The sequence below is a fragment of the Pelophylax lessonae genome (assembly GCF_965119305.1).
Source record: "Pelophylax lessonae genome assembly, chromosome: 1".
Classification (NCBI taxonomy): Eukaryota; Metazoa; Chordata; class Amphibia; order Anura; family Ranidae; genus Pelophylax; species Pelophylax lessonae.
The window spans coordinates 624,077,415-624,089,735 of record NC_138768.1 but is presented as its reverse complement, the minus strand read 5'-3'; positions in this window follow the sequence as shown (position 1 = coordinate 624,089,735).

Here is a 12,321-nt window from a genome sequence, read left to right as displayed (position 1 = left end):
TGATTTTCTTTCAAGTATTTTTTCTTTCTTTACTAGCTGTTATTTTGTCAGCTTTAGTTTAGGGATCTTCGGATGAAGATGATCATGCGGAGCTGGGTCTTGGACTGGCCGCCCTGGATCCCAGGGCTGAGGGCCAGATGGATCCCCAGCCTGCCATCGAGCGTTCAGCTATGGTTTGCCCTGGCGCTATGAACGACCCATCCCTGTTCGCTGCAGGGATGCTGCCTGTGAGGTGGCTACCTCACTGGACGCCATTCTGCGGTCTTGTGCTGCAGTCCACTGCGTCCTGGCTGCGGCACTCCCTGTCATCCTGATAGCGGTTTGTCGCTTGAGACGGCTCCCCACGCCATCCAGTACGGTAAGCACCTTCTGTGTGGGGACCATCTGTGTGGGTGTCAGTCTGTGGCTGTGTGTACCCTCATGTCTGTGTGCTATGCGGGCTCCCTGTCAGATCCCTGTATGGATGCATGCCTTGTGGGCTGCGAGGGGGGGGGCCCTCCCGCTCTGCTGTGAGTTTTGTGGGGCAGATTAGACAGACATGCCTGAGCGGCGACCGCTATTGCGGCCCGCCATTTCTTTTTGCAGTACTTGCTATGGATGGCCCTGTCCTGTACAGCGCTGTGTTTTGGCGCCGATTGCCGCCATTTTGGCGGGCCGCGCTCGCTCGAGCACATGTCGGCGCCATTTTCTTGTAGCCTCGATCCCTCAGCCTGAGCGGCCATTTTTTGCGGAGCCTTCATAGGCTATATAAGTCAGCCGGTTATCGCATCACTTCCTCTTTCTCTGGGACAGCGATCGGTGGCAGCAGCCTGTTTGTGCTCTCTCCAGGTTTTTCCTTCATTGTCCTGTCATTCCTTGCTCAGTGTTCTCTATCCCTGCGGGATCGGTGCATGCAGTAGTGTGCGGTGTGCTTCGCTCGCCTTGGTGTTAAAGGGACAGTACCCTTTTTTTGCTTTCATTGCTGTGGGCATGGATTCTCAGAATAGCAAGTTTCCCCCCGCCCTGGTGGGGGACCAGGGGGCTGCTGCACCCCCCGAGGGGGCTGATCTGGCCACTGTAGTGGCATCCTTAGTGTCTCGGGTGCAGATGCTGATGGCTAAACGATCCGCAAAAAGGGCCAGGTTATCAATTTCCTCTGATTCAGAGGGCGATGTGGCTGCTGCGGCTGGCGTGCCCTTCTCAGGGTCTCGCTCATCTCTGGACCTCGTGGGGTCTGAGGGGGAGGTGGAGGTGGAAGGGGTTGATACTTCTCCCCCTGGCTCGCCTGAAGAGCTTGCACTCATGGATGAGCTGATCGCCTCCATTAAGGATACTTTGCACTTGGAGGATGAGCCCGCTCCTCCTACTAGGGTGTCCTCCTTTGGGACGCAAATCTGCGCAGGTTTTTCCCTGCCCTGCTGCATTTCACCATACGGTTAATGAGCAGTGGCGCAATTTAAAGAAGCCCTTTACAGTGCTGAATAAGTTTAAACTGCTTTATCCATTTGTGCCATCCACCGACGAGCGTTGGTGTGTGGCGCCTCAGGTGGATCATGCGGTAGCCGTTTTAAACAAAGCTACTGCGATTCCTTCTGAGGATACCCCGGTTTTCCGGGAACCCTACGGACAGGAGGTTGGAGTCTCTTGCCCGTCATGCCTACATGGTTGCTGGTTCTATGCTAAAACCTATCTTTGCTTCGGGTAAATGGTGGCCCAGGAGGTTGCCGATTGGACGAAGGTGCTCAGGCGCACCCTGGTGGCTGCTTCGGCTCCGCCTACCACATTGGCCATGGTGGATCAAATCCATCAAGGCGTCATGTACTTGTGTGATGCGGACTTGAGTTTGGCTCCTTTGGCTGCACGCCTGTCTGGCATGGCGGTGCTCAACCGTCGCCTGATATGGCTGAAGAATTGGTCGGTGGACCAATCTTCTCGCAAAGACTTTGGCGGATTTTCCCTACGTGGGATCTCGCCTCTTTGGCGAGGCTTTGGATACTCTGATTAAGGGTGTTACTGGGGGCAAGAGTACTCTCTTACCCCAGAATCCCAAGCACAAGTCTTTCCGTGGAAAACGGAATCCCTCGTTTAGGCCCTCCCAGGGGTCCTTTCGTGCCTTTCGGTCACAATCCAAGGGCAAGCCCTTCAAGGGCCAGGGCTCCCAGAAGAAGCCGTGGGCGGGTAAGCAAAAATCCGGCCAGTCCGGTTCGACAACCCACGCCAGTTCCGCCTGAAGGGGCGCCCTCACCCATTTCTGGGGTGGGGGGACGTCTGCGCGGTTTCCTCCAACCTTGGCTGATCCGCATTCAGGACAGATGGGTTCAGGAAATCGTTCGATCTGGTTACAAGATCGAATTTCTCTCTCGGCCGGCGGGCAGATTTTTTCCCTCAAATCTTCAGCTGTCTCCGGAGCGTTTGCAGGATCTGCACCTGGCGGTGTTGGACCTGCGGACCCAAGGAGTGGTGGTTCCGGTGCCTGATCGGGACAGATTTCGGGGGTTTTACTCCAATCTGTTCACTGTGCCCAGAAAGGAGGGCAAGGTGCGTCCGATTCTGGATTTGAAAGCTCTGAACCGCTTTGTGCGGGTGCGCAAGTTCCGCATGGAATCCCTGCGCTCGGTGGTGGCTGCCCTGAGTCCGGGGGAGTTCATGGCCTCCATCGACCTGAAGGATCCCCATCTTCGAGGGTCATCAACGGTACCTTCGATTCGCCATTGCAGAGGAACACTACCAATTCGTGGCATTACCTTTCGGTCTCGCTTCGGCTCCGCGGGTTTTTACCAAGGTACTGGCGCCGGTCCTGGCCCTGTTGCGGGCACAGGGTATTGCGGTCTTAGGGTATCTGGATGATCTCCTCATACGGTCAACTGCCAGCCAGAGCCTGATGGCCGACCTGTCCGCCACGGTGCAGACACTGCAGGAGTTCGGTTGGACCATAAACTTTCCGAAGTCGACTCTGTGTCCTTCAGTTCGTCTTCCCTATTTGGGGATGGTTCTGGACTCTGTTCAGGCGAAGGTTTTCCTTCCGGAGGACAAACTCCGGACGCTTCAGGACGAGGTCGGGGCCCTCAGGGCCAACCAAAGCTCGTCCCTCCGGACATGCATGAGATGTCTGGGGTTGATGGTCTCAGCCTTCGAGGCGATCCCCTTTGCACAGTTTCACACGCGGGGTCTCCAGGCGGAGATTCTGGCCAAGTGGGACGGGCGTCCGCAGTCCTTGGATCTGCGGATCTCGTTGAGTCACCGCACCAGACAGAGTCTTCTGTGGTGGCTCCAGTCCCCGGCAGTGTCGGGTGGCAAGTCTTTTCGTCCATTGCTGTGGACGGTGGTCACCACGGATGCCAGCCTGTCGGGCTGGGGTGGTGTCCTGGGCAATCTGTCCGCCCAGGGGACATGGTCGGAGGAGGAGTCCTCCCTTCCGATCAACATTCTGGAATTGCGAGCAATAAAGCTTTGCCTTCTGCAATGGTCGGAACGGCTTCAGGGCCGTCCGGGTCGGGTTCAGACGGACAATGCCACCGAGGTGGCCTACATCAACCATCAAGGGGGCACCAGGAGTGCCCGAGCGGCTCGAGAAGTGGCCGACATTCTGTCTTGGGCCGAGACGCACGTCCCGGCGATAACGGCGGTTCACATTCCGGGGGTGGAGAACTGGCAGGCGGATTATCTGAGTCGCCAGACCCTGGACCAGGGAGAATGGTCCCTTCACCCGGATGTCTTCCAGATGTTGTGCGCGAAGTGGGGTCCCCCAGATGTGGACCTGTTCGCGTCTCGTCTAAACAACAAGGTGAAAAGGTTCATGACAAGGACGCGCGATCCTCAGGCAGACGCGTTAGTGGCGCCTTGGCATCAGTATCGTCTGATGTATGCCTTTCCACCGATTCAGCTGCTGTCCAGGCTCCTTCGCAGGTTAGCCTCGGAACCGCACGCGGTGATTCTGGTGGCACCGGACTGGCCTCGCCGTTCTTGGTACGCAGACCTCGTAAATCTGGCAGTCGACGCTCCATGGCGCCTGCCGCTTCAGGAAGACCTTCTGTCTCAAGGGCCGATATTCCATCCTGCTTTACAGTCGCTGGCTTTAACGGCCTGGCTGTTGAAAGCCAGGTCCTGAAGGACAGAGGTCTCTCCCCTGAGGTCATTCCCACTTTGATCAAGGCTAGAAAAGCCTCTTCGGGGAAGATTTACTACCGCACTTGGAAAACAAACTTTCTCTTACGTCCTCCGACAGTCGCCGCCTCTTCATATTCGTCACATATGGGGTATTAGACTTTGCTCCGAAGGAGTAGCTAGGCAACAGAATATGTTAACAATAAAGCTTTAACATATCCCACCCTCAAGGGGTGGTCCCCTCAGTCAATACCCTCCTACTTCCTGCAACCATATCTCAGTTTTAATGTCTAGCTTGTCAGGAGTGGCTGGCTCTCTCTGTGCTGGGACTTTCTGTCCCAGACTCTTTCTTCTTTTTATTATTTTGTTTGAGTTTTCTCTCTACCTTTACTTAGCTGCAAATGCTGGTGGCTGCTCAATCTACTAAACGGCCCAGAGTTGCTCTGTCCTCTGATTCTGAGGGTGAAGGTGATGGGGCTGTTCTGGCAGGGACCTCCTTATCGGGGTCCCGCTCCTCTCTTGATCTAGTGGGGTCTGAGGTAGAGGCTGAAGTTGAGGGGGTTGATAATTCTCCCCCTGGCTCGCCTGAAGAGCTTGCAATCATGGATGAGTTGATTGCTTCCATTAAGCAGACGCTACGTTTGCAGGACGAAGTGTGTCCCCCCGCTGCCTTGGCGGCTTATGGGACGCAGAGAAAACGCAGGACGCCGCAGGTTTTTCCCTGCAATGCTGATTTTCAGCGCGCTGTTAAGGATCAATGGCGCGATCTGCGCAAGCCTTTTGCGGTACCAAGTAAATTCAAGCTGCGTTATCCTTTCTCGCCTGCCACTGATGAACGGTGGTGTGTGCCTCCGCCAGTGGATCATGCAATTGCGGTTTTGAACAAAGCCACTGCGATTCCTGCAGAGGGTTCCCCTGTTTTCCGTGATGCCACGGATAGGAGGCTGGAGTCTCTTGCCCGTCATACTTATTCTGTTACGGGTTCTATGCTTAAGGCTCTGTTTGCTTCTCTCATGGCGGCCCAGGCGATCGCAAGTTGGACGCAGATGCTTAGGCGCGTCCTAGTGGCCGATTCGGCCTCGGCGGCGACCCTGGATATGGTGGATCAGATCCACCAGGGTGTCATGTATCTGTGTGATGCGGACCTGGACCTGATTCCGTTGGCTGCACGTGTGCACAGCGTGGCGGTGTTGTCTCGCCGCCTGGTTTGGTTGAAATGTTGGTCGGTGGACCAATCTTCACGTAAGACCTTAGCCAATCTGCCTTATGATGGGTCTCGCCTTTTTGGGGAGTCCCTGGATGTGTTGATTAAGGGGATCACCGGGGGTAAGAGCACTCTCTTGCCCCATTTCCCCAAGGCTAAGGGGGCTTCTGGGAAGAAGCATGCTAATTTTCGGCCCCCTCAGGGGTCCTTTCGTGCCTTTCGGCCGCACTACAAGGGCAAACCGTTCAAAGGCCAAGGCTCTCAGAAGAAGCCCTGGTCTGGGAAACAGAAGTCCGGCCAATCCGGACCTGCAGCCCATAACAGTTCGGCCTGAAGGGGCGCCCTTACCCAGTTTTGGGGTGGGGGGACGCTTGCTCGGTTTTCTTCAGCCCTGGTTGGCCCGTGTGCGGGACAGATGGGTTCTGGAAATCGTTCGATCTGGTTACAAGATCGAGTTTCTCTCTCGGCCGGAGAGCAGATTTTTTCCCTCAAATCTTCAACTGTCTCCAGAGCGCCTGCGGGATCTGCACCTGGCGGTGCGGGACCTGAGGGCTCAGGGAGTGGTGGTTCCGGTGCCTCATCGGGACAGATTTCGGGGGTTTTACTCCAATCTGTTCACCGTGCCCAGGAAGGAGGGCAAGGTTCGTCCGATTCTGGACTTGAAGGCTCTGAACCGCTCTGTGCGGGTTCGCAAGTTCCGCATGGAATCCCTGCGCTCGGTGGTGGCTGCCCTGATTCCGGGGGAATTCATGGCCTCCATCGATTTGAAGGATGCGTACCTTCACATCCCCATATTCGAGGGTCATCAGAGATACCTTCGATTTGCCATTGCGGAGGATCACTACCAGTTCGTGGCGTTGCCCTTTGGTCTCGCCTCGGCTCCGCGGGTCTTCACCAAGGTGCTTGCATCGGTTCTGGCATTATTGAGGGCCCAGGGCATTTCTGTCCTGGGGTATCTGGACGACATTCTGGTTCGGTCTGCGACCAGACAGGGTCTGGAGGAGGACCTATCTGTCACAATGCAAACTCTGCAGGAGTTTGGTTGGACGATAAATGTTCCAAAGTCGACACTGAGTCCGTCGGTTCGTCTCCCCTATCTGGGAATGATACTGGACTCGGTGCAGGCGAAGGTCTTCCTGCCGGAAGACAAACTCAGGACTCTTCAGGAGGAAGTCAGGTCCCTCAGGGACGTTCCACACTCGTCTCTGCGGACGTGTATGAGATGTCTGGGATTGATGGTCTCGGCCTTCGAGGCGATTCCTTTCGCGCAGTTTCACACGCGGGGTCTCCAAGCGGAGATCCTGTCCAGGTGGGACGGGCGACCTCAATCTCTGGATCTTCAGATCTCGTTGAGTCATCGCACCAGGGAAAACCTTCTGTGGTGGCTCCAGTCCCCGTTGGTGTCCGGGGGCAAGTCGTTTCGTCCGATCTCGTGGACGGTAATCACCACGGATGCCAGCCTGTCGGGCTGGGGTGGTGTTCTGGGCGTTCTGTCCGCCCAGGGAACTTGGTCGGAGGGGGAGTCTTCCCTCCCGATCAACATTCTGGAATTGCGTGCGATAAGGCTCTGTCTTCATCGCTGGACGGACCGGCTGCAGGGCTGCCCGGTTCGGGTGCAGACGGACAATGCCACGGCGGTGGCCTACATCAACCACCAAGGGGGCACCAGGAGTGCCCGAGCGGCTCGAGAAGTGGCCGACATTCTGTCTTGGGCCGAGACTCATGTCCCGGCGATAACGGCGGTTCACATTCCGGGAGTGGAGAACTGGCAGGCGGACTATCTGAGTCGCCAGACCCTGGATCAGGGGGAATGGTCTCTCCATCCGGCTGTCTTCCAGATGTTGTGCGCGAAGTGGGGTCTTCCAGATGTGGACCTGTTCGCGTCTCGCCTCAACTACAAGGTGAAGAGGTTCGTGGCAAGGACGCGCGACCCTCGGGCAGACGCGTCAGTGGCCCCGTGGCATCAGTACAGGCTGATGTACGCGTTTCCACCGATTCAGTTGCTGTCCAGGTTCCTTCGCAGGTTACACTCGGAACGCAGCACGGTGATTCTTGTGGCACCGGACTGGCCTCGCCGGTCCTGGTACGCAGACCTCGTGAATCTGGCGGTCGACGCCCCTTGGCGTCTGCCTCTTCGAGACGATCTACTGTCTCAAGGACCGATTTACCATCCTGCTTTACAGTCGCTGGCTTTGACGGCCTGGCTGTTGAGACCGAGGTCCTGAAGGAGAAGGGTCTCTCTCCAGAGGTCGTTCATACTTTGATCAACGCGAGGAAGTCTTCCTCGGGGAAGGTTTATTACCGTACTTGGAAGGCCTATTTTGCCTGGTGTGAGTCCAGGGGGTTTTCACCCCGCACGTACTCGGTTTCCCGTGTGCTGTCTTTCCTTCAGACGGGTGTCGATCAGCGTTTGGCGCTGGCTACGATAAAGGGTCAGGTGTCTGCGCTGGCCGTTCTGTTTCAACGTCCCGTGGCTTCCAACTCCTTGGTTGGCACCTTTATTCAGGGTGTGCGGCATCTGGTTCCTCCTAGGAGGGATCCTTTGCCCCCTTGGGACTTGAATCTCGTTCTATCTGTGTTACAACGTGCTCCTTTTGAACAGATCAGGGACATCTCGTTGTCTATGTTGTCCAAGAAGGTCGCCTTTTTGGTGGCGATCACTTCGGCTCGCAGAGTGTCGGAACTGGCGGCTTTGTCCTGCAAGTCTCCGTACCTGGTTGTTCATTTGGATAAGGTGGTCTTGCGACCTAATCCTTCTTTTCTGCCGAAACGAGTTTCGGAATTCCATCTTAACGAGGATATTGTTTTGCCTTCGTTGTGCACGAAGCCTAAACATCCAAAGGAGGTGAGATTGCACTCTCTGGATGTTGTTCGGGCGATAAGGGTTTACCTTAAATCGACTGAGTCTTTTCGTAAGACGGACTCCTTGTTTGTTCTTCCAGAGGGTCCTCGGAAGGGCATGGCGGCTTCGGCCTCTACCATCGCCAAATGGATCAGGCAGACCATTGAACAGGCCTATGCCTTGCAGGGGAAGGTTCCCCCTGTGCCTGTGAAGGCGCACTCTACTAGATCTCTGAGTACGTCTTGGGCCTGCCGTCATGGGGCTTCTGTAGCCCAGGTGTGTAAGGCGGCGACTTGGTCGACCGTGCACACTTTCACAAAATTCTACAAAGTAGATGTTCAGGCATCGGCGGATGCTTCCTTTGGCCGCAAGGTTCTTAGTGCGGCTGTTCCATAGGGTCCCTTGTTGGGGACTCCTGGCTGTTGGGATAGTTTTTTATCCCCTGGTTTTTTTGTCTTTTCCTGGGTTGTTGCTCCTGTTGAGCACTTATTTTTGCTGTTGCCCAGCTGGTTTCCTTCCTTTGGTAAGGTTCCTTTCTTTGATGTGGAGACTGCGTTGCCTTTCGGCGCGGATGCGTTTCCCACCCCTCATGTTTGCACTGCTTTGGGACGTCCCCATATGTGACGAATATGAAGAGGCGGCGACTGTCGGAGGACGTAAGAGAAAACGGAATTTTTGTAAAATCTTACCTGTAAAATTCCTTTCTCTGAGTCCTCCGACAGTCGCCGCCCCCGCCCCTCTTTTGGGGTTTGAATGTATACTCTACTGCTATTCCACTAAAACTGAGATATGGTTGCAGGAAGTAGGAGGGTATTGACTGAGGGGACCACCCCTTGAGGGTGGGATATGTTAAAGCTTTATTGTTAACATATTCTGTTGCCTAGCTACTCCTTCGGAGCAAAGTCTAATACCCCATATGTGACGAATATGAAGAGGCGGCGACTGTCGGAGGACTCAGAGAAAGGAATTTTACAGGTAAGATTTTACAAAAATTCCGTTTTGCCTGGTGTGAGTCCAAGGGGTTTTCCCCTCGCTCATACTCGGTGTCCAGAGTGTTGGCTTTCCTCCAAACTGGAGTGGACCAGCGTTTGGCATTGGCCACGATTAAAGGCCAGATTTCTGCGCTGGCCGTCCTTTTTCAGCGCCCTGTGGTGTCAAACTCGTTGATCCGCACCTTTGTTCAAGGGGTGCGCCATTTGGCCCCTCCACGGAGGGAGCCTTTGCCTCCGTGGGACTTGAACCTGGTTCTGTCCATATTGCAACATGCTCCCTTTGAAAAGATCAGGGAGATCTCGTTGCCTCTGTTGTCCAAAAAGGTGGCCTTTTTGGTGGCGATCACGTCGGCTTGCAGGGTGTCGGAGCTGGCGGCTTTGTCCTGCAGCTCTCCCTACTTGGTGATCCACAAGGATAAGGTGGTCCTGCGACCTAACCCGTCCTTTCTGCCGAAAGTGGTCTCGGATTTTCACCTTAATGAGGAAATTGTCTTGCCTTCGCTCTGCGCGAAGCCGAAGCATCCTAAGGAGGTTGCCTTGCATTCCTTGGATGTTGTCCGGGCGGTCAGGGTTTACCTGTCATCCACTGAGCCTTTTCGCAAGTCGGATTCCCTCTTTGTCCTTCCTGAGGGACCTCGGAAGGGCATGGCGGCGTCGGCTGCGACTATCGCCAAATGGATTAGACAAACCATTGTGCAGGCCTATGCCTTGAAGGGGAGGGTTCCTCCCTTTCCTGTAAAAGCGCACTCTACCAGGTCTTTGAGTACGTCTTGGGCTTTCCGGCATCAGGCTTCTGTGGCCCAGGTGTGTAAGGCGGCGACTTGGTCGTCCGTTCACACCTTCTCCAAGTTCTATAAGGTGGACGTTCAGGCATCGGCCGATGCCTCCTTTGGCCGTAAAGTTCTCATTGCGGCGGTGCCTTAGGGACCCTTGTCTTTTGGGTCCTTGGCTGTTGGGGTGTTTTTACCCCTGGGTTACTTGTTTTTTCCTGGGTTGTTGCTCCTGTTGAGCACGTTTTCCTGTTGCCCAGTTGGTTCTCTTACTGTGTGTAAGGTTCCTTTCTCTGATGTGGGTACTGCGTTGCTTTTTCTGCGGCTGCGTCTCCCACCCCTCAGGTCTACACTGCTTTGGGACGTCCCATTGGTGAAGACTTGGGAAGGGGTGGCGACTGTCGGAGGACGTAAGAGAAAACGGAATTTTTGTAAAATCTTACCGTAAAATTCCTTTCTCTGAGTCCTCCGACAGTCGCCGCCCCCCGCCCCTCTTTTGGGGTTTTTGTGTACTCTTACTGCTATGCTACCAAACTGAGTTGGGAATGCTGGTGCAGGGAGGTATTGACTAAGGGGACAGCCCCTAGGGGTGTGTCTATGCTAAAAGCTTTTGTTATTAACAAATCTTGTTGCCTAGCTACTCCTGCGGAGCAAAGGTCAATACCCATTGGTGAAGACTTGGGAAGGGGCGGCGACTGTCGGAGGACTTAGAGAAAGGAATTTTATGGTAAGATTTTACAAAAATTCCGTTATCCCTTGTAACAGCATTGAAGCATGTACATAAATGAGGGCCTATTGTATTAAACAGGACTTTATAATATTGGTTCGTAAAAACGTCAGGCCCTGGACTTTTTCCAGAGGGTAACAAAAATACTACCCTCTCCACTTCTTCCACCGTGATAGGAGCTTCCAAGTCAGCCAACACCTGGGTAGGTAAATTAGGGAGGCCAGTTTCCTGTATGTAAGTCCAGATCCTAGTCAATCTGTCCACCCCTTTTGGGTTAGTAAGGCTATACAATTTTTCATAGAATGATTGAAAGGCTTTTGCTATTTGAGGGGAACTAACCACCCTTCTCCTGGTATATCTAACGCATGTACGTAACAGGCCTCTTTACGCTTCTGCAATATCCGCGCCAGCAGCCTACCACACTTGTTACCATGTTCATAATATCTATATGACCAGAAGCGAAGTCTGTCTCTAGCTCTACGATCTAAACATTGCTTCAATGTTTCCCGAAGAGACTCAAGTTCCAAGGCCTCTTCCATACCCAAAGCCCGTTTATGTTTTAATTCCAGGGTGTGGATCCTCTCCAATAGGCCCAATACTTCCTGTTGTCTCATCTTTTTTAACCTAGTTCCTTGAGAGATCAGAATCCCCCTTATCACTGCCTTATATCCCTCCCAGATGGCAGATGGTGCAACTTCTGAAGATGAGTTCAACTCAAAATAAGCACGAGTCTCCATGGTGACCCTCTCCAACGTAGGTGGATCATCCAGGACATCCAGGACATTTAATCGCCATGTCCATGTTACGTGATAAGCTCCGGGAGGTCTAAAAGTAATAGATACTGGGGCATGATCAGAAAGAGTAATTGACCCAATGGTAGCGAATTCAACAAGGTCCAGGTAAAATTGATCCACCAATAGAATGTCCAACCTAGAATACATATCATGTACCTTGGAATAAAAACTATAATCCTTAATACTTTGATTAAAAAGTCACCAGCAGTCCACTAAATGCATTGATTTAAGCATTTTCTTAAGATGTCTACGTGCTCTAAAGGATAAGGGGGAATTACCCGAGGAGGAATCCAATTCTGGATCCATGACCACATTGAAATCCCCCCCCCCCCCCCAGTACAACCATGTCCTCCCTAAACCCCACAAACCTCTGCAATGTGGAGGTCAGGAAGGGGGCAGCACCGGTATTAGGTGCGTAAAAATTTGTGAAAGTATATAGTTGACCATTGATTGTTCCTTTAAGAAACAAAAAACGTCCTTCCGGATCCTAATGGCAATCATTCAGGGAAAAGGAACAGTGTTTATGTACCGCAATAGATACCCACCTTGCTTTAGTGATTAGAGAGACACTATGAAACCATTGGGAAAACATTCTGGTGGATAACTGGGGGGTGGAGGAGGCAGTAAAGTGTGTCTCTTGAAGAAAGAGGATATCAAAATGCGAATGCCGAAATTCCTGCCACATCCTCCCCCGTTTGTTAGGGGAACATAATCCTCGTACATTATACAAGGTTACTCTTAAAGAGGTAGCCATAGGAAAATTGACAGAGTCTTAAATAGTGGAAATACCTCGTCCCTTTCTTGATAATGAACAGTCCTTGAGGTGCATTGCTCCATACCGAATATGACAATCCTTTCCACTCTCTTGTGGGGTCCACAAAAAAAAAAGAAAGGGAGGAGAAAAAAGGT